Here is a 22,036-nt window from a genome sequence, read left to right as displayed (position 1 = left end):
AGAGGAGCATAATCCCCTTCCTGTGACGTCCCTTCATAAAGGTTTGCAAATTTCTTCTTAAACTCCTCTTTTAGTTTTAATTGCATTTTATCTGATGCAAGGAAAAAAAATTTAATATAGTGACTCATTGTCATTAATCAAAATATTTCACTTTCTGTGTAACATCATTGCATTACATTTTATAATGTAAATACATATTTAGTAGCTTTTAATATTATTAAAGACAAGATAAGACTAAGGTTCACTACAATAGAATATAAAATATAAAATCATAGCACAAATGTGGCTAATTTTCTGCATATAACAGTATAACACACAAACTGCATTACACGCCAAATGCAAAGAAAAAGTGCATATCACTACAGAGTTACAGTATATTAGAAAGGCCATGGTGTTTATTGGTAATGTTTCATGGTCATTGGTAATGTTCATGTATTAACACAGAATAGCAGTGATCATTTAATGAGTTTACCTGCAGTGAGTGTAGTAGAAGAGGCTGCTGAACTCTCACTCCTTACCTGTCCTCCACCTGCTGCACCTGAGGGAGAGCACAGCAGTACAGAATAAGAAACAACATCAGATAATTCAATCACAAAAACACTGAACTGAGCACTAGTCTTTATTATTACTCAACTAAATACAAAAAACTAAATAAAACAGTCTAAATACACAGGTTCTGTTCTGTAAAATGTTAATTTCATTTTTTGTCAATGTACATTATTCTTTTGTCAGGCTTCGAGCAGGGAAGACGAGGAGGCGGACGCAAATGCAAACATAAACGGGATTTATTAACGAAAACAAATACAAAATACACATGGATTAACTGAAAACAGGACTGAGGAAACTGGGGAAAACATGGAGCACTGACAGACGATAAACGTACAAGGATCGACACCGGGGAAATGGAACACGGACCTTAAATAGAGGTGCACACACACAGGAAACATGAAACACCTGGGACGAAGGGGCGGAGTTACAAAAGAACACAGGTGAGTGGAAAAACACAGGCAGAACACAGGGGCACGGGTCACGTGGGACAACACAGGCACGAGGACAGACAGGAAACAGGGCCAGGACCTTACATAACCCCCCCCTTAACGCGCAACTCCCGGGGCGCGAAAAAACAAAACCCCAGGAGCAGGTCAGGAGAGGGCGGAAAACAAAGAACAAGACAAGACAGAACTAGGACGGAGACCGGACAGGGAACTGGACAGGAGACCGGACATGAAACGGGGGCAGGACCGGGAACGGACACTGGACGTGGGGCTGGGCAGGGAACAAGGACTGGACAAAAGACTGGACAGGGGGCTGAGACTGGACAGGGGACAAGGACAGGACAAAAGACTGGACAGGGGGCTGAGACTGGACAGGGGACATGGACTGGACAAAGAGCTGAGACTGGACAGAGGCGTGGACACTAGACAGGGACTGAGACTGGACAGGGGGTTGAAACACAGACTGGACAGGGGACACAGACTGGACAAAGGGCTGAGACTGGACAGAGGAGTGGACAGTAGACTGGACAGAGGGCTGGACACTACACAGGGCCGGGAACTGGGACTGGATAAGACTGGGAAGGGGAACTGGGACAAACACACTTACTGGGACTGACACGAATATGGTGATAGGGACGGGAATAGAAAAACCACTGGGGACAGGAATGGGAACAAACACAGACACGGGGACCAGGACAGGGAGAGACATGGGTACAAACACACACATAGACTGGAGCCCAGGACTGGTGAAGTTCAAAGTCTGCGGAACCAGCCTGGGCAGAGTTCGAGGGGTTGAAGCAGGAGATCTTGGAGCAGGTCTGGAAGCACACGACCTGGGGGTGTGCTTAGTTCTGGGAGCAGGCACAGGGGCGGCCGGAGCCGCGGGCACAGGGTCAGAGGCGGCCGGAGCCGCGGGCACAGAGTCAGAGGCGGCCGGAGCCGCGGGCACAGAGTCAGAGGCGGCCGGAGCCGCGGGCACAGAGTCAGAGGCGGCCGGAGCCGCAGGCAGCGCTGATACAGAGGCGGCGGGAGCCGCGGGCAGCGCTGATCCAGAGGCGGCGGGAGCCACGGGCAGCGCTGATCCAGAGGCGGCAGGAGCCGCGGGAAGTGCTGGTACAGAGGCGGCGGGAGCCGCGGGCAGTGCTGATCCAGAGGCGGCGGGAGCCGCGGGCAGCGCTGGTACAGAGGCGGCGGGAGCCGCGGGCAGTGCTGCTACAGAGGCGGCGGGAGCCGCGGGCAGCGCTGGTACAGAGGCGGCGGGAGCCGCGGGCAGCGCTGATCCAGAGGCGGCGGGAGCCACGGGCAGCGCTGGTACAGAGGCGGCGGGAGCTGCAGATCTGGAAGCGGATGGCACCGCTGGCGAAGAAGCCGCTGTAGCAGGAGCTGAGAGTGCGGCTGCCGCTAACACCAGGACTGGAGCAGTGGGCGAGGCTGTAAAAACCGGAACAGAGCTTGCTACTGGAACCGGAGTCGCAGAACTGGAATCCGGCCGGGCTGGAGAGCTGGAAGCCGGCCGGACTGTAGAGCTGGAAGCCGGCCGGGCTGTAGAGCTGGAAGCCGGCCGAGCTGGATAGCTGGAAGCCGGCCGGGCTGGAGAGCTGGAAGCCGGCTGGGCTGGAGAGCTGGAAGCCGGCCGGGCTGGACAGCGTGGTGGAGCTAGCAGGCTAGCTAGCTTAGCTGGAGCTTCAGAGAGCGGCGCTGCCGCCGCCGCTGTCTCGGGGAGCGGGGCGGCCACCGCTGAAGTCTCGGGGAGCGGCTGAGCCACGGGAGTCACGGGGCGTGGAGCCTCAGCCGCGTGCTTCTTGGAGCGCGGTGAAGCCAGCAGGCTAGCTAGCTTAGCTGGAGCTTCAGAGAGCGGCGCTGCCGCTGCCGCTGTAGTCTCGGGGAGCGGCGCAGCTGCCGCTGAAGTCTCGGGGAGCGGCTGAGCCACGGGAGTCACGGGGCGTGGAGCCTCAGCCGCGTGCTTCTTGGAGCGCGGTGAAGCCAGCAGGCTAGCTAGCTTAGCTGGAGCTTCAGAGAGCGGCGCTGCCGCTGCCGCTGTAGTCTCGGGGAGCGGCGCAGCTGGCGCTGAAGTCTCGGGGAGCGGCTGAGCCACGGGAGTCACGGGGCGTGGAGCCTCAGCCGCGTGCTTCTTGGAGCGCGGTGAAGCCAGCAGGCTAGCTAGCTTAGCTGGAGCTTCAGAGAGCGGCGCTGCCGCTGCAGTCTCGGGGAGCGGCTGAGCCACGGGAGTCACGGGGCGTGGAGCCTCAGCCGAGTGCTGCTTGGAGCGTGGATGAGTCGCGGGGGTCTCGGAGCGCGAATGAGTCGCGGGGGTCTCATGGCGTGGAACCTCAGCCGCGGGCAACACGGGAGTCTGGGCGGCCTCTCGAGCCGTGCATCCGAGAGCCGTGTAGAGCACCGCCCCTGTGGGGTACGGTAAGGGGGTTCTGGCCGGTGCGGTGTAGAACTCCTCTTCCTCCTCGGAGCTGCTGGGAGCGCAACCGAGGAAGTCCCACGGCTTCCGCTCCACGAGCCTCGGGTACTCGTAGGTTTCACCCAACCTGAGACGAGTCCCGAGGCTCCCCGCACACACCAGCAGCGCCCCCCCAAGCAAATCCTCCCCGGAAAAGGGATCCTCCTTCGGCTGGCGGGACCCCTAGAACGTCTACCCCGAGGCCTGTGGCGTCCTTTAGGCCTCGGGGATTCCAACGCCGGGGTCCCACATGGAGCGTGGCGAATCGCCAACCTGGAGCCGGTCCACGGGTTTGCTGCGTCCATTTTTGGGTCGATCCTTCTGTCAGGCTTCGAGCAGGGAAGACGAGGAGGCGGACGCAAATGCAAACATAAACGGGATTTATTAACAAAAACAAATACAAAATACTAGGCCTGTAACGGTATAATGTATTCCTACCGAACCGTACCGAACAGACCTTCGGTACGGTACAGTGCTGTACCGAACGAATACAGTCAGTTTATATGTTCTACCCAGCGCCTGTTCTACCCTAGGTCTGTGCCTGTCGCGACATGTGGCTATTTAATATTCATTAGATGCCAGTACGTGATTGGAGTAGTAAAGGGGAGGTTCTTTGATAAGTTTAAAGCAACTCTTTCGTGATTCGTGCTCTTGTGACCATGTGGGGGCGACGTCGCACGGCGAACCAATCAGTCGAGCCTTTCCTAACCACTCTTCAAAACACATTTGCGAGGTGCACGCGTCTGGTGTATCAGAGAATGGTGGAGACTATTTTGACATTATGGCAGAAGCTAGCGACCAACCGGAGGTAGAAAATCCTCCCCTGTCCTTAAAATCTCCCTTTTGGGAGCACTGCGGTTTCCCAGTGAAAACCTGCGACGGAAAAAGACAAGTGGATAAAACGAAAGCGGTATGTCGTTATTGTTTTGCTGAGGTCGGCTATGTTTCGGGCAACACTTCAAACATGCTAAGTCATCTGAGACAGAAGATCCCTGTAGTGCAAACGCCACTGATATCTGCGTTCAGGCATCATTACAATCACAATTCAGATCGGGCTAAAGCCATTACAGCATCCATTGGGGCTTTTATAGCATCGAGGGTATATAGAGGGTATTTTCAAGCGCTGGGGACGTTATAACTGCCAGCAGATCTGCCCTCACTGCTGACAATGTGGACAAACTGATTTTCTTGGCAAAACATATGAAGATTGAGTAAAATTGAATACTGTAACACTAGAATTCTGGAACTGAGTGCTGCACTTTACATGTGGAAAGTAAAAAAAAGAAATAGATATATAATATAATAGAGTGGGAGACACTATATGTACAATACAACAAGACACAAACATACGTAAGACAATAGTGCAATATTGATGGTGATTGAGATGGAATGACAGTATAAATAGTATATATCAGTAGTGCAAATATGGTATATGGTATATAGCTTAAGGCTGGTAACTTAATGGTACCAAGCAGCACTTTATATTTATTTACTGTTTCAGTTTGTATATTGGCAATTTTTTGGTTAAATAAACAACACGCTGTGGAAGAAAATGGTTCATGCATTTTGTTCCTATACTGTACCGAAAATGTACCGAACCGTGACCCCAAAACCGAGGTACGTACCGAACCGTGATTTTTGCATACCGTTACACCCCTACAAAATACACATGGATTAACTGAAAACAGGACTGAGGAAACTGGGGAAAACATGGAGCACTGACAGACGATAAACGTACAAGGATCGACACCGGGGAAATGGAACACGGACCTTAAATAGAGGTGCACACACACAGGAAACATGAAACACCTGGGACGAAGGGGCGGAGTTACAAAAGAACACAGGTGAGTGGAAAAACACAGGCAGAACACAGGGGCACGGGTCACGTGGGACAACACAGGCACGAGGACAGACAGGAAACAGGGCCAGGACCTTACATCTTTTTTTTTATTTTATTTTTTTTTTTTTTATTGTGGAAATGTATAGCAACACAAAGTCACAAAGCAATCACAACTAGATATTTCCATTTATCTTTTTTTTTTTTTTCCCCCTCCCTTTTTCAACTTCTATGAACGAATCCCCATTATTACACTCCACCCATCCCACCATCTCCCCCAATCCCACACAGCATCCCTCAACCCCCCATCCCCCCACAAAAAAAAAAAAAAAAAGACAAATAATAATAATAAACAAACAAAACTATTAAGCAACAACAATGGAACAAAACAAATAGACAAAACAAAGTCAAATGAGATCAGCAAGTAAATAATAAACATATATATAACTAAGAGGGAAGGAAGTGATTTACTGAAGAAGGATTAATCAATGTCTGTTATAGATTTAATGTTGCTTATATTGCTTAGAATTGGTGCCCAAATATTTAGAATTTTTTTCCTAGAGCCCCTAAGGGAATATTTAATTTTTTCCAGCTGAATAAACTGCATCAAGTCTCTAAGCCACACAGAAGCTTTTGGTGGGTATTTTGATTTCCAGTGTAATAGAATTCTCCTGCGAGCAAGAAGGGTTGTAAAGGCTATGATTGTTCTGTGACTTTTATCAGATATACCAAATATGGCAGTAAGTGGATTAGGTTGAAGATCTATATTAAGAGATTCTGATAAAAATGTAAAAATTGAAAGCCAATAGGCGGTTAAAGCGGGGCAAGACCATAACATATGGGTTAGATTGGCCGGGGTGTTGTGACACTTATCGCAATAGATATCACTATTGGAGTACATTTTGGCCAGTCTTGCTTTAGAGAAATGAACACGATGTAATACTTTAAACTGTATCAGGCCTAACCTTGCACAAGAGATGCTGTTATTAACCCTTTGCAGAGCACAGTTCCATGGTCCTTCTTCAATTACTATACCCAATTCCTTCTCCCAATCAGCCTTAATTTTAGTCAGAGTCAGATTTTTAAGGGAAGATATAATGTCTGTTAGTTTTGAAATCAACCCTTTTATGTTGGGGAGGGTTTCTAATATGTCATCCAAGACTGAAGTTTGAGGCAAGTTAGGGAAGTTCGGGTCCAAATTTCTCAAAAAGTGCCGGATTTGAAAGTAACGGAACATGTCAGATCGGCGAAGGTTAAATTTTACTGATAGCTCATCAAAGCTTGGAAATGTGGAGTCTATATATGCGTCCTTAAAGCTAGAGATACCTTTTCTACACCAAGTAGAAAATGCAGAATCCAGTTTTGCAGGTAGAAATAAGTGATTATTGCATATAGGGCTCATATGAAGGAAGTGTTTAAATCCAAAGTGCTCTCTAAATTGATTCCATATTTTAAGTGTATTGATAACAATTAGGTTATTAGTAAAGGTTGAGGCAGACAGGGGGAGATTGGAGGTGACCAACGCCTTAAAAGAGGTCGAGATACAAGAGAAGGCCTCAAGTTGACACCACCCAGAATCTGGGGCATGAAGCCAGTGGATTATTTTTTGAATATTTGCAGCCCAGTAATAGTAACAAAGGTTTGGAAGGGCTAATCCACCCTGTTGCTTGGGTTTCTGCAGTAGCTCTATACGTATTCTGGGATTTTTGCCATTCCAAATAAACTCAGTAAAAGATTTTTCAACAGATTTAAAGAAAGATTTACTAAGATACAGTGGTATACTTTGAAATAAGTACAGGAATTTGGGAAGGACGTTCATTTTTATGCAGTTTACCCTCCCTGTCAGAGATAGATTAAGTGACCTCCATTTTTTCAAGTCCAGTTTTACTTTTTCCAAGACAGGAGAAAAATTTTCTTGAAAGAGGTTTTGCATGTCTCTTGTAATGTTTATACCAAGGTATTTGAAGCCTTTTTTCGATATATGAAAGGGTAGTATATTTTCTGGAATTTTAAGTGCCAAATCATTAATGGGGAAACATTCACTTTTATCAAAATTTAATTTATATCCAGAGAAAGTGCCAAACCTCTTTAGAATATGAACAATATGTGACATACTAAGAACAGGGTTTGATATATATAACAATATATCGTCCGCATATAAAGATAGTCTATGTTCTAGTCCACCTCTGAAAATTCCATTAATTAATGATGATGATTTAAGTATGATAGACAGGGGTTCAATAGCCAAGGCAAACAGTAGAGGACTGATGGGACACCCCTGACGGGTTCCTCTTGATAGTTGAAAGTACTGTGATTGTTTGCCATTTGTGATAATCGATGCTTTGGGAGATGAGTATAAAAGTTTGATCCATGAGATAAAGATGGGTCCAAATCCAAATTTCGCTAAGCTCGAAAACATGTAGGGCCATTCAACCCTATCAAAGGCTTTTTCTGCGTCAAGGGAGACAACCACCTCTGGTGTCTCCCTGGATTTAGGAGAGTAAATGATGTTTAAAAGACGACGGATGTTTACAAACGAGTGTCGGCCAGAAATAAAACCGGTTTGATCATCAGAGATCACGTTATGCACTGCAGTTTCCAGGCGTATGGCAAGGATCTTGGCTAAGATTTTGACATCACTATTCAACAAAGAGATGGGCCGATATGAGTTACACTCTAATTTATCTTTACCAGGCTTAAGCAGAAGGCAAATTGAGGCTTGAGTCATTGTTGGTGGCAGTACACCTTTAGATAACGAGTCAGTAAACATGTCCAGTAAAATGGGTGATAATTTATTAGAAAAAGCTTGGTAAAATTCTATAGGGTAGCCATCTGGACCAGGTGCCTTGCCCTTTTGTAATGCATGAATTGCGTTAATAATTTCTGTCTGCTCCAGTGGTAAATCAAGATCATTTTTAAGTTCTTCATTAATAGAAGGGGTTTGAAGGCTGTTAAGAAAAACATCCATGTCTGTGCGGTCTGAGGGTATTTCTGAGGTGTAAAGGTTTGAGTAGTATGCAGAAAATGTATCATTAATTTCTTTTGGGTCAATGGTTACCTCGCCGTTGGGTTTCCTAATTTGTGGAATTTGCTGAGTAGCTGCCCGATTTTTAAGCTGTTGTGCCAGAAGGTGTCCGGCTTTTTCACCGTGTTCGTAAACCAGTCCACGTGATTTTAACAAAAGCCGTTCTGTCTTAGTAGTCGTTACTAAATTATATTGAGTTTGAAGGTCTAGTTTTTTTTTATAGAGTTCAGAGGATGGAGAGATTGAGTACTGAGCATCGACTCTGTTTATGGCCTCAATAATTACATCTTGCTCAGCCCTGCACATTGCATTCATTTTAGATGAGTATGCTATGATCTCACCCCTAATTACTACTTTTAGCGTGTCCCATAGAACTGATGGAGAGATGTTGTCTTTTTTATTAAACTCTATGAAATTATCAATTTTAATAGAAATTAAATCACAGAACTCTGCATCAGCAAGCAAAGTTTTATCCATCTTCCAAGAAGACCGAGTTACATTATTAAAAGGGAGTGCAAGATTCAGTATGACTGGTGCATGGTCCGATTCTACTATAGTTGAGTATTCAATTTTTTTAACTGAGGGTAGTGAGCTTTTTTCAATAAAAAAATAATCTATTCTACTGTAGGAGTGATGCACAGGGGAGAAAAAGGAAAAAGATTGACTCTGAGGGTATAGTGTGCGCCATGGATCGATGCATCCCAATTGCTCCATATAAACTGACAGTGTCTTAGCCATTTTTGATGGGATAGCGGACGTGGGGTTAGAACGGTCCAAGGCTGGGTTAATTACACAATTCAGGTCTCCGCCAAAAATCAATTGATGGGAATTTAACTCTGGTATCAGAGACATTACTTTTTGTATGAATTTTTCATCGTCCCAATTGGGAGCGTAGATATTAACCAGAACAACAGGATTGTGAAACAGAAGGCCTGATACAATCACAAAGCGTCCAAATGGGTCTGATTTTATATGGGTTGCGTTAAACTGGATCCTTTTATGAAACAATATGGCTGTTCCCCGTGTCTTTGAGTTAAAGTTAGAGTGGTATATTTGTCCAACCCAAGATTTTTTAAGTCTAATTTGGTCTTTTACCAATAGGTGGGTTTCCTGCAAGAATGCGATGTCACAGTTTAAGTACTTAAGATGATTGAATATCCTGGCTCTTTTAACTGGTCCATTTAGACCTTTTACATTCCAGCTAACAAAGCGTGTTCCCATTTTGCCTTAGAGATATAAAGCAGTAAAAGAATCTGTATACAAAAAAAAAAAAAAAAAGGGGGGGGTACAGAGGAATCCCAACCCTTAACTCATTCCCAGAACAAATGCCTATACTTGCTTCTCTTCTTGAGTCAAGCTGCAGGCTAACCTTTTCACATACGGGCTTCGTAAAGTATAACCACATAACGCTGCTAACTACAGAGCTCCCAGAAAAAGAATAGGGTATTAAGGTGAAACTTGCATTACAGACGTGAGTATATACAAATGCTTCTAAGAAATCAAGTTTACACATTTGTAAGCAATCGAAGGGCAAAACAAAAAATAAAAAATTTTAGCGCTACATAACCTCGTTTACGGTGGTAACATGTGTGCTCTTGGTACAGTTAAGACTGTGTTTAATAAAAGTTCAGATGACTATTTACCGGACCCTTGATCAAAGAACTTCTGAGCTTCATCGGCCGAGTTGAAGACATGGATGTTGTCCCCCAGAAAAACACGCAGCCGGGCCGGGTAGAGCAGGTGAAACCGAATGTTCTTCTGATACAGGGCTTGCTTCACACCGTTGAAGGCGGCGCGCTTCTTTGTGAGAGTTGCGCTGAAGTCCTGATAAATCCTGAGAGCGGAACCTTGATAACTCGGCTCATGATTCCTGGCCCAGCGCAGCAATGCTTCTTTTTGTTGAAATCTGGAGAAACAAACTAGAAACGGGCGTGGAGAGTTGTTCTGGCTGGATCTAAGCGATGGGGACCGATGAGCTCTTTCCAGCTCAGGTGGTGAAGGAAAGATCTCCGAGCCCACCACTTGCATCAGCAGCTCAGCCATGAACTTGAGCGGGTCTTTGCCTTTTTCGCTGCCCTCGGGAATATTCAGAATGCGCAGATTGGACCTACGCGAGCGATTTTCAAGGTCTTCAAGACGATCTATAAGACTTTGGTTTGTACCACGCAGTGACTCCACGGTGGATTCGATCGCTGTTAGCCGGTCGAAGTTGTCTCCGGCCACAGATTCAACAGAGGTAAGGCGTGTTTGAAAAGAGTTGACTGTAGCTTGTAGAGATTCAATGGAGACTTGCAGTGGTTTAACAGCATCTTGAATGAGGAGAGAGATGTCCTCCTTAAGCGAGGACCTCTGCTTTGCAAATTCAGCAGATAGCTGGTCCGCTGTAATGAGCGCGGCATTAGCTGGGTCGTCAGGCATCGCTGCAGGCTGGGAGCACGTTGCGGTCGAATTAGCAAACGATGCTAACTTCCCCGCAGCACTGGTAGCGGCGCGCGTAGCCAGAATTTGCGCTCTTGTTTCGTGTTTAGAGTTCTTTGAGCTGCTCATTTTAGAGGACAGGTCCGGCTAGGAAGTCTACGTACACGTTTCGTGAGAAAAATAAGAGAGAAAAAGTTATTATTTAAAGTTTAGTCAGCCCTTAATCTGGGAGCTCGCTCGCCTGCGTCTTTCCCCTACATCCGGAACCGGAAACCCAGGACCTTACATCTTTAATAATTTATATATAATTGTATCCCTAGTTGAAAGGCCAATTACCCCATCCACTCATTGGGACTCCCCCTATCACTAGGAGGGTAAAGGCCAGAGCACGCCTCCTCCAATACATGTGATAATGCAGCATCACAGTCAGCTAACAGAAGCCACAATGAGAGTGATGAGAGCTGCTGATGAAGAAGCAGCATAACCTACTGTACTCTCTCTCTCTCAGACTCCGGCTGCTGAAGGAAAAGCAGCATGATCTACTGTACTCTCTCTCTCTCTCTCTCTCTCTCTCAGACTCCGGCTGCTGATGAAGAAACAGCATAATCTACTGTACTCTCTCTCTCTCTCTCTCTCTCAGACTCCGGCTGCTGAAGGAAAAGCAGCATGATCTACTGTACTCTCTCTCTCTCTCTCTCTCTCTCAGACTCCGGCTGCTGATGAAGAAACAGCATGATCTACTGTACTCTCTCTCTCTCTCTCTCTCTCTCAGACTCCGGCTGCTGATGAAGAAACAGCATAATCTACTGTACTCTCAGACTCCGGCTCTCTCTCTCTGCAGTAGTGCCTGTGTTTAAGAGTTCATATGCTTGCATCTTTATAATAATCAAATAAATATAATCTAACAAATATATTCATTATTTATTCTGTTTTTATTTGTATCAGAACAATCTTAATAAAACTGACCACAGTGTAGTAAAATTATACAGAAACAAAAAAAATCTATTTGTGTACTTTTTACAATCACTGTCTGAAAAAGGCAGTAAACAAGTTTTTTCCTCTTATTCCTCTTTTACTTTACCTTTTATAGTTTTCAGATGTTTCAGATATTTTTACCTTCATGCTGAGATTCAGCTCCAGTGTGAATATGAACTGAGCCATGAAACACATTTCCATGTAGAACAGGTGCAATGACATTCCCTCCAGTCTGAGCTGTGGGGTTCTGGACCAGTTCACTGGGAGCTGTGGGGTTCTGGGTTGTGGTGGTCTGGACCAGTTCACTGGGAGCTGTGGGGTTCTGGGTTGTGGTGTTCTGGACCAGTTCACTGGGAGCTGTGGGGTTCTGGGTTGTGGTGTTCTGGACCAGTTCACTGGGAGCTGTGGGGTTCTGGGTTGTGGTGGTCTGGACCAGTTCACTGGGAGCTGTGGGGTTCTGGGTTGTGGTGGTCTGGACAGGACTGATTTGATCTGTGGTCACATGAGAGCAAAAGTCTGAGTTTCAAGTGTATCAAAATTCTCACAGTCAAAACTCAGAAAGTGGATAGAGTAGCCAAAGGCAGAACTTTTGTAAAAGTAATTTGTACAAAAATTATTTTGTTAAATAACTGAATAATTGTCAGTCCTGACTTTGTCAGTCTGCCTATTCAGGACAACTGTCCCCCCCAAAGACTCCATTTCCCAGCAATCTCAGCCCATGGACTACAATGACTCGGCTGAACACGTGACTCTGCAGCGTTCAGCCTTTCTCACATTCTGATTACACATTTCCCACACCTGTTTACACCTGTATAAATAGCCCTCTGTTCCCTTTGTTCCTCGCCGAGTATTAACTAGTTTTCTAGCTCTGTTATGACGCGTTTTCCTGACTTTCTTGAATTCTTGTTATCGACCCTTTTCTGCTCTTAGTTTTCTCTCTTGCCTAGCCCTCTGGTTTAGTTGTGGATTTTTGTTACTGACCTTGTTTCCTCCTCTGACTACTATCTTGCCTTTCCCTGTTTAACCTGCATGTTTTACCGTGTACTGACTACGTTCTAGTATGATGCTTTGGATCTGTGTTTATAATAAACCTGTGTTTTCTAATCAGCACTTGTCTCTCGTGGTTCCTGGCCCTGCTGACAACAATAAGCTGTAATTAGTCTAATGTTATACTGTTAATCTGCAGCTTTATTACTATAAATACTGCTGTTGTTCTGAAATTACAGATGGACAGAATTTTTTGTATCAAATTTCTTGCAGTGTTCAGTGAACCAGGGGGTGGGGCTGTAAACCCATGACTGTTTAAAACCCTGTGACCTTTAGCACTGTGTGTTGTTGACCTCTCCAGAGAGTAGATTTAGTGCAGGGTGTAGGAAGTGATGTGGGACGGATCTGTAAACTCTGATGTGTGAAGAGCACTTATAACTATGCATTATAACAAGAGGACGATGTAAACGTGAGGAAAACTAGGTGTCTTTTCTCTAAACATTGCATTCGGGTTCGGGGCTCATTAAAAATCGTTCAGCCCAGGACAGATGTTGCTCCTGGTGAACGGACTTGTACAAGGTCCTGAAGGAAGCTTTCAGAGATGTGTTTGAATTAAGCAACAGAAAATGTGCATTGAATTAAAAATGACTCATTACTTATAGTTGTAATGTGTAACGTGAGGAACAAAGGTGAATATAATGGAGTAAAAGATTTCTGACATCACAAATGTACTCAAGTAAAATTGTTAAAAATATAATGTAATTAAGTAAACGTAGCGTGTTACTACCCACCTACCAATCAATTATTCTCTGTCAGCAAATTTCTTTAAAAACACTTTTCTTTACATGTTTTAGACAAAATGTGTGAGAGTGGACCTGGAAGAAGCGCTAGAGAAAACTTAATTCATGTTACCTTATGATTTCCAATATTTGTTCATTAGTATTTCTTTATTTTTTATCTAAATATAAGAAACTATATAAGACATTAGTTAAAAATGGATGATCTTGTCCAAGAAAGAAAGAGAAAGGAAAGAAAATGGGGGAGGAGCATCTGCTACATCACCTTTTTGATCTGGATCGTCCTCCAACACTTGTGGATCACCTTCCATCCTGTAGGACTGCTCCTGTAGAAGGAGAGTAGATTCAGGTTTAGTGGAGGATTTCTGGTAAAGATGTAGAAGTTCCTGGATTTCTGAAGGAGGACAGAACCCATGTTTTAATGTTATTAGTAACATCTACAAAACACCAACCGCTCCTTCTTTAAGAAGCTTTACTGGGTCAGTGATGGTCAGGAGTGAAGTGGGAGTTTGAGGAGAATTAGGTCAAACAAACAACATAAAGAAACACAAAGAAATCAGACAACACAGTAATTTTCATTACATTTTAATAAAATAATTCTCCAGTTTAGGATAATATTTACTGTACATATTGAAACTGTAGCAGAGGAGTGTTAAAAGTAAAGATCAGAAAGTTCATATTAAAAGACATTGTTCATGTATCCTGTAGAATCCAGAGAGAAAGAGTAAAAATAAAGAGTGTAATTAAATGAAATGATCTTACCTGCTGTGAGCAGAGCTGTATCAGTCCATGAGCTTTTAGTCCTCAGCTTCTAAACTCCTGTACTTTTAGATCTGGAACAGAGGATAGAATTTAGCTTTTAGATCATTCTGATCATAAACTTTCCATATAAAACTTCTTCTGATCTGTAGAGGAAGCTTTTAACGCCAGACTTCAGTGCAGCTCCGTTATAAAACTGATGAGTAAAGAGAGCAAGCAGATCTGCGTAACAGGAAACAGTTTCACAACTCAAACTCAGACACAGCTACATACAGGAAGCCCACAGATGCAGTATGAATTCAGTTCTGTATCTGTTAGAGACTCTGAAGGTATTAGATCAGAGTAGAAATAGAAGAGAACAGTAGAGTTACAGAAGCAGATCTACAGAAATCCAGTGAAGTGGGGGAAACCGGTGAAGTTTAGAATACGCTAATTTACAAGGAGATTTACTATAATAGATTTGTAGTGTTTTGTGAAAATTTTAACTTTTGAAGAAATCCACTAGAAGTTGTGCTGACTAGAAATATTTAGTTCAGAGAATTATTTTTATGTTTAAAAAAATCTCTTTACATTTTTCGTTTAAGTCTGATTCAATTCTATGAAATGTTTATTGTATAAATTCTGCTGACTTTCCTGTAGCTCCTTCGACACTGAGGCCAGGCAGTTCACTATTATATAACACACTCACACACACTCACACACACACACACACACACATATATATATAAATCCCAAGAGAAGCAGCAGCAGACTGTGGAGAATGACTACACACTGACGGTGGGAGGGGACGCCCAAAGTACCAAAGCAAATATCGTCACGACCACCATCAGGTAAAAACCGCTGCAGAACTGTTTAGTATGTTTAGTATTATTATAATAATTAGTGTAATGTTGTGGTTTGTTTGCTTCGGTTGTTGAGTGGTTTATCAAATGAATGATAATTTTAATAAGAAGAGTTCAGAATCAATAAATGGTGTTTTTTAATTATAGCTTTCATTTGTCTCAGCATGCTCTCCACCAGTCTTACACACTGCTTTTGGATAACTTTATGCTGCTTTACTCCTGGTGCAAAAATTCAAGCAGTTTAGTTTGGTGGTTTGATGGCTTGTGATCATCCGACTTCCTCTTGATTATATTCCAGAGGTTTTTAATGGGGTTCAGGGCTGGAGATTGTGCTGTAATGACAGGATCTTGATCTGGTGGTCCTTCTTCCACACCTTAATTGATCTGTGTGGAATTGAACATTGTCCTGCTGGAAAAACAGAGTTGGGAAACATTACTAGAACGGAATAAATTAAGTTTTATTCCAGGATAATCTTGTATGCAACTTGATTCACATGTCATTCACAAAGACTAAACTGCCCAATTCCAGCCTTGCATCTCCAGATCATCACGATCCTCCACCATGTTTCACAGTGGGTGCAGGTACACCTCTGCAGATCTCCATCTAAACATTTGATGGCCAGGTCTTTGAGCAAAGCCTTGAGGCTCATCAGAGAAGATGATCTTACTCCAGTCCTCTATAGTCCAAGTCTTATGATGTTTTACAAACTTCATCCTGGCTTTTCTTTGCTCCTCATTGAAAAAGGTCACTTGATGTAGTCCTGCAGTTGCTAACTGACATTTAGGTAAATTGATGGTCAATCTCCAGACCTGAACTCCATTAAAAACTCTGAATGTAATCATGTAAGATGTAAGATGGTAACAAGCCATCAAACAAAGCTGAACTGCTTGAGTTTTTGGGCCAGGAGTTGAATAAGGTTATTCAAAAGCAGTGTGAAAGACTTCATGCAAGCTGTGATATAAAAAATGGATAATTTCACCAAATATAGATTTCTGAACTCTAGAAACATTAGCATTGTTGTTTCTATATGAATATGAACTTTGCATTGTTTAAGGTTTAAAAACACTGTACGGTTTTCATTATTTTGAGCATCTGCAAATAAATGCTCTGAATGGCAATATTTGTATTTGTAACCTGGGAGAAATGTTGTAAATAGTAAGTTATGAAAGATGGAAACCAGTGCAGAAATAAAACCCACAGCTCAGCAAAGGGCAGGGCTACTGTGGCCTATTTCACTTCCGCTTATGAAGGATTATAGTTTCCTTCAGTCACATGATCACTTCTGAGAAACCACACTCAACCAGATCTACAGCTCCAAACTTAAATTAGCACTTCTTTTATAAAATTAAGAGCAGATTTATTGTATTATTATAAATATACATTAACCTTAAATAGATATATACACAATCATGTGTGACAGGATGAATTATTATTAGTATTATTTCTTATTAAAGCACTATTTTATTAGTAGTATTAATTGTTAGATTTTTAGACAATTAATCTGTTGTTTAGAGGGTTGGTGATTTGTTTAGTTAATTAATGTAATGGTTTAATAAAAGTAGGTTTTTTTTTCTGGACACCGCAGCTTCCTCTGAAAGTCGGTCTGAGATCAGCTTATTCCAGTTCTTCAGTTTTATTACTCAGTGGGAATTGTTGGCGTCTGATCATTTGAGAAGCTTCTTGGTGGCGCTTCCATCCGTGTTGATTAAATGGGTGCAGTAAAGCTGATATGGTTTCTATCTGCATTTATTGGTGAAATAAAGCTGCTGTTTTCTGTCTTTTTCTAATTTGAGTGAATTCTTGTGAAAAGCTCAGCTGTTAGACAGAACTTGTGCAATTTAGGAAAGGATGAAACAGAAACTTCAAGTGAATCCAGAGCAAAATGTTATTGCTGAGTTGAATTGTAGTATAAGTTTGTGTTGGGTTTTTATTTATTTTTTGAGACTTTTTTGTCGTTGTGATTTTTTACTTTACTAGATGAGCTACAGGTGCTGTTAAGTGCCAATAAGCAGCTTGTTGTTTTTAATATTAAATTTATTTCTACTTGGTATTGCTTGAATTTTACTAAATAAACTTGTTTGTTGTCTTTGCTGTTCTTTTGGGTACCAGCAAACCTGTCTCTATTTAACATATTTGGGTGCAATTCCTAAAGTAGCGTAGTTGGCTACATTGTTTAATACTCTGTAACTGAGTTATCTCTCTGTACTGTTACATTAGCTATAGCTCCACATTATCTCTCTGTACTGTTACATTAGTTATAGCTCTACATTATCTCTCTGTACTGTTACATTAGCTATAGCTCTACATTATCTCTCTGTACTGTTACATTAGCTATAGCTCCACATTATCTCTCTGTACTGTTACATTAGTTATAGCTCTACATTATCTCTCTGTACTGTTACATTAGCTATAGCTCCACATTATCTCTCTGTACTGTTACATTAGTTATAGCTCTACATTATCTCTCTGTACTGTTACATTAGCTATAGCTCTACATTATCTCTCTGTACTGTTACATTAGTTATAGCTCTACATTATCTCTCTGTACTGTTACATTAGCTATAGCTCCACATTATCTCTCTGTACTGTTACATTAGTTATAGCTCCACATTATCTCTCTGTACTGTTACATTAGCTATAGCTCTACATTATCTCTCTGTACTGTTACATTAGCTATAGCTCTACATTATCTCTCTGTACTGTTACATTAGCTATAGCTCCACATTATCTCTCTGTACTGTTACATTAGTTATAGCTCTACATTATCTCTCTGTACTGTTACATTAGCTATAGCTCTACATTATCTCTCTGTACTGTTACATTAGCTATAGCTCCACATTATCTCTCTGTACTGTTACATTAGTTATAGCTCCACATTATCTCTCTGTACTGTTACATTAGCTATAGCTCCACATTATCTCTCTGTACTGTTACATTAGTTATAGCTCTACATTATCTCTCTGTACTGTTACATTAGCTATAGCTCCAAATTATCTCTCTGTACTGTTACATTAGCTATAGCTCCAAATTATCTCTCTGTACTGTTACATTAGCTATATCTCTACATTATCTCTCTGTACTGTTACAATAGCTATAGCTCTACATTATCTCTCTGTACTGTTACATTAGCTATCAACAATTATACCTTCCCTCATCCACAATTATACCTTCCCTCATCCACAATTATACCTTCCCTCATCCACAGTTATACCTTCCCTCATCCACAGTTATACCTTCCCTCATCCACAGTTATACCTTCCCTCATCCACAGTTATACCTTCCCTCATCCACAGTTATACCTTCCCTCATCCACAATTATACCTTCCCTCATCCACAGTTATACCTTCCCTCATCCACAGTTATACCTTCCCTCATCCACAATTATACCTTCCCTCATCCACAATTATACCTTCCCTCATCCACAGTTATACCTTCCCTCATCCACAATTATACCTTCCCTCATCCACAGTTATACCTTCCCTCATCCACAGTTATACCTTCCCTCATCCACAGTTATACCTTCCCTCATCCACAATTATACCTTCCCTCATCCACAGTTATACCTTCCCTCATCCACAATTATACCTTCCCTCATCCACAATTATACCTTCCCTCATCCACAGTTATACCTTCCCTCATCCACAGTTATACCTTCCCTCATCCACAGTTATACCTTCCCTCATCCACAGTTATACCTTCCCTCATCCACAGTTATCCCTTCCTAAACACAGGTAAACCTGTTTTAACAGTCTAAAAGGAAACCTGTATTAATGTGTAAAGTACACAAACAGAGCATATTAGCAATTAGCAAGAGGAGTACCTTCAAAAAGGAAACTTGAAGACCAAAATGGGAAGTTATCGATTTAGTGTGAGAAATTTATGTTACTCACCGAAACACTTGTGTAGGTGGTTGAATTGAAGTTCTTGCCAAAGGCTTTCTTTTTCCCCACTTTTACATGAGTAATAAGGACAGTTTGCCCAATCACCAGTGGCACAGTCGCTGCCTCCCTCCAGAGGGATACTGTGGCGGTGTCACCATTTTCCTCAAGGACAATATCCCTCACAGGGATGCAGCCATCTATTTGGACCTGCCGGGGAGTAGTCAGCTAAATAGGAAAAAAGGGTGGGTAAAGTAAGAACAGAGTACAGATAAAAAGATATTTATACAGTATGTTTTCTCCTGAAAGGCTTTGTCAGTGTATTGATCATTTTTGTTTTTTTTTCCTAGAACATAATTCTGATCTGAAATGCATTTCAATATATTTTCTCATACATCTGTGTTTATATTCAATATAAATGTATAATTTTTTCATCTTTTTTCACAGTAAAAGTGAGTTTACATTAGGGAGCATGAGCAAACTAATAAACCAGGTAAAATCATGATACTTGCCGAAACAATTTTTCCTGATACGGTTAAGTATCCTTCTTTTTGGTACAGTCCCGGGTCTTTCAGGTCCCCTTTTTCAGAGGATGGCATGACGCTTTCTCTTGCGAGGCGAATTAAATGTTCTTGCACCGTCAATGGGGTTATTCGGAACACCCCTGCCCCATATCCAATGAACAATTTGGGGTAGGGGTGGTCCTGCTTTACTGTAGCGTTCTTTATAATGTACGTCTCCCCCTCCTTAAATTTTGAAATTTGGTCCTCTTTAAGAGGAACCAAAAAAACTGCTGTTCCATCAGTAACAGAACACACACACTTTTTTTCTGTATGTGTTATTTTTGCTGTGTCTTCAGCAAATTCAAATTGAGTGGCACGCTCTGATGTTCTAATTGAGATACATTGGACTTTCATCATTGAACAGGATGGGTAGGGTTGGAATTTTTTGTGCATTCTGTGGAAACAAAAAACATGAATTATCAATTAATGTAAATACGTTTTGTTTATATAAACAATATATACATGGTACATACACTGTGTGTGTGTGTGTGTATATATATATATATATATATAGATAGATAGATAGATAGATAGATAGATTTATATTTTGAAAGTAATAAGTTATAGAATGTTTTAAAAGAAGATATTTGTTTAATTGAACAAATTGTAAAATAATAAAATTATGTACACATTCAACTCAATGGTTTCTGTTAAAAAACATGTATATATATATATATATATAGAGAGAGAGAGAGAGAGAGAGAGAGGATTTTTTAACAGAAACCGTTATGAGTTGAATATGTACATATATATTTTTTTTAAATAAACCGAATGTCTTCTTTTAAAATATTTGATAACTTATCACTTGTTGCAAGTTCAAGAACATAATTATAATTGCTTTTAGAAAATGTCCAAAGGGAGGAAACTCTACACTGTGCTGCAGCTAAAAAACATACTAATACATGGTGGATCAATTATTATGAATTTTTTTATATAGTTTTGTTTGTATAAACAATATATACATAGTACATACATTGTGTGTGTGTGTGTGTGTGTGTGTGTGTGTGTATATATATATATATAGAATGTTTCAAAAGAAAACATTCGGTTTATTTACAAAAAAATGTACGTATCCATCTCAATGGTTTCTGTTACAATATATATATATATATATATATATAGACAGAGAGTGAGATAGAGAGAGAGAACCATTATAAGTTGAATATATACATATTTTTTTAATAATATTCTATAACTTATCCCTTGTTGCAAAATATAATATTAGGATAAGTACTGACTACCATACAAGTTCAAGAACATAATTATAATTGCTTTTAGACCATGTCCAAAGGGAGAAGACGCTACACTGTGCTGCAGATTCTCATTATTAGCTTTAAACTAAAATGAAAATCGTACTAATATGTGGTGGATTACAGGAAAAAGACATTTAGCTAGCTTTATTCATCCCATTCATTTTGGACTCGCTGGCTCCATCTAGTGGCGGGCCTAATTTTATGCAGCGTCACAGATGAGCATGGGCAGGCCCAAGCTAGGTAGCGACAGCGACTGGATTGGCTTTCCTCTGACCAATCACGGCATTTTACAGACCCAGCCTGATCTATTTATAGCAACAGTGCTAGAAAATGGAGTCTTGTCAGAAATGTTCTGGTTAGCACAGATGCTAATAAGAAAAAAACTGACTAGTTTTTTAAGCTAAAGCTGTTAAAACATTCAGTGTAAAGGACTTCATTTATTGAACATTACTGGCTAACACAACAATAATTCTAGTAAAATTAGTAGTAGGAAAATGGATGTGATAATGTTAAACTGACCCTTTTTTGGTATGACTTTTAAGTTGTTTGCCCGTGAGGTAAATTCATGGATCAATGTTAGCAACTAAGCTAATGGTCAGGGTCCCACATTTATTACAATAATAAGTTAGTAAAGCATTTATTTTTTATTATTTTATTTTACTTTATTATTATTATTATTATTATTATTATTATTATTATTATTATTATTTTATTATATATATTTTTTATTTTACTCATAGATTTATTACAATATTTAGTTAGTAAAGCTATGTCTTCAAAAACAAAAATCACTATTTTTATACACAAATTTTCCTGTTGTATTGCTGTATTTATTAAGGCATTAGCTAACTATTTTAATATGGTTTAACAATAAATATTCTATTATATATTTTATTAAAATACTTGAAACAAATAAGCAAAAAGACTGAGTAACTTTTAATTTTCCCCTAAAACTTCCTCATTTAAACCAACACTTCAGTAACCTTCAACACAAATCTGAGCAATTAATGCATTTTCTTTAGTGTATGTCTTGTATGTCTTGGACTTGTTAGAGATGAGAGAACTTGACAGACTGACCCACTGACCCACTAACCAGAGGACTAAATGACTGAGGTAGAATCAGTTCTGCAATTCATAATGTATCTTAAGTGTTAGGGTAAGCACTCTAAACCCTATCCCTAAAACCCTAAGCAACATAAAATAATAAAAAATAAAAGAATAAAGTAAAATAATAAAAACTAAAAGCTTTACTAA

The 22,036-nt window shown here is 41.3% G+C and overlaps 1 protein-coding gene across 2 annotated transcripts in view; it reads right to left on the bottom strand.

The window, feature by feature from the left end:
* The window catches only part of LOC111190424 (NACHT, LRR and PYD domains-containing protein 12-like), a 238,610-nt gene that overhangs the window by 136,465 nt on the left and 80,109 nt on the right, over window positions 1-22,036 (bottom strand). The window contains exon 1 of one of the 2 annotated variants that reach the window (XM_049468959.1): window positions 14,249-14,787. The exons of the other annotated variant lie outside the window; for it this stretch is intronic. The gene's annotated coding sequence lies outside the window, so the exon portion shown is untranslated. Of the gene's footprint in view, window positions 1-14,248; window positions 14,788-22,036 lie in introns of those variants that run through there. 2 annotated transcript variants of the gene reach the window in all.

Source organism: Astyanax mexicanus, chromosome 1, assembly GCF_023375975.1.
Source record: "Astyanax mexicanus isolate ESR-SI-001 chromosome 1, AstMex3_surface, whole genome shotgun sequence".
Lineage (NCBI taxonomy): Eukaryota > Metazoa > Chordata > Actinopteri > Characiformes > Acestrorhamphidae > Astyanax > Astyanax mexicanus.
Note: the sequence above shows the minus strand (reverse complement) of the source record. Positions and strands in the feature narration are given on the sequence as shown.